This window comes from Echinops telfairi, unplaced genomic scaffold (assembly GCF_000313985.2).
Source record: "Echinops telfairi isolate 266 unplaced genomic scaffold, ASM31398v2 ScPeMD7_12;HRSCAF=54, whole genome shotgun sequence".
Taxonomy (NCBI): Eukaryota; Metazoa; Chordata; class Mammalia; order Afrosoricida; family Tenrecidae; genus Echinops; species Echinops telfairi.
Window position 1 is genome coordinate 5,103,605 of NW_022103909.1, and position 975 is coordinate 5,104,579.

Here is a 975-nt window from a genome sequence, read left to right on the forward strand (position 1 = left end):
ATGTAGTTCACAGATAGATAATGATATTTAGCTTTTTTTTTTAACGTGCTCATTTGCTATTCTTGAAAGGTTGATCATAAACAAAGGTATCAAAAACACAATTTTTAAGGAATCAGTCATGTAAAAGTTATAACTACAGTTATGGAAGAATTTAAGAAATCAGTAAGAGCAATATCAGGGTTTGGTGTCAATAAAACTAAACATAGATGAATTGAACAAATTCCTAGAAAAGATAATTCAGCTAAAGTGCCTCAAGAAATACAAAGACTGGACAGAACTATAGTTATTAAAGAAATTATTGCAACAGTTGAATGTTTTCTACTGTGAAAACCTTACACCTAAAATATTTTTGTAGGTGAGTTCTACCAAACTTTACCAGAGCATCTCTCACATTTAAATAACTCTTCCCAGAGAATAGCAAAATAAAGACCACTAATAGGTCTTAGGTTGGATTGTGGGTCATTTATGTTTATAATACCTTTAAAATATATCAACAACTAGCCAAAGACTACAAGAAAATTTTTATACATATGCAATGATGAAGATAGTACATTATGGACAAGAAATTAAGCATAATTTTATGTCTCTGAGGTCTTAGGAAGAAAAAGATGAAAAATATAGGAAGGAAAGAAGGGAAAGAAGGACGGTAGTAAGAAGGAAACATTTTTGAAACAACTGCTAGACAAATGCTTCAATAAAATAGGAAAACTAGGGAATCGAAATCAACATCTAGGAGAGGATAGAGATCCTGTGAGTATTAGAGCAACACCAAGCTAGTGGAGAGGAAGCACTAAGAGGTGGAAGAAAGGGGAAAGTGATGGTGGGGCAGGAGGAGGCAAAAGGAAACAGGTAAACTCTAGGAAGCAAAGGTATAGATAGGGATATTAACCGAGGTGTCCACTTATGTAAATACACTAATCCATAACAATAGTGGTATTGGCCTTTGTACATATATTTATAAGGCAATACACTGAA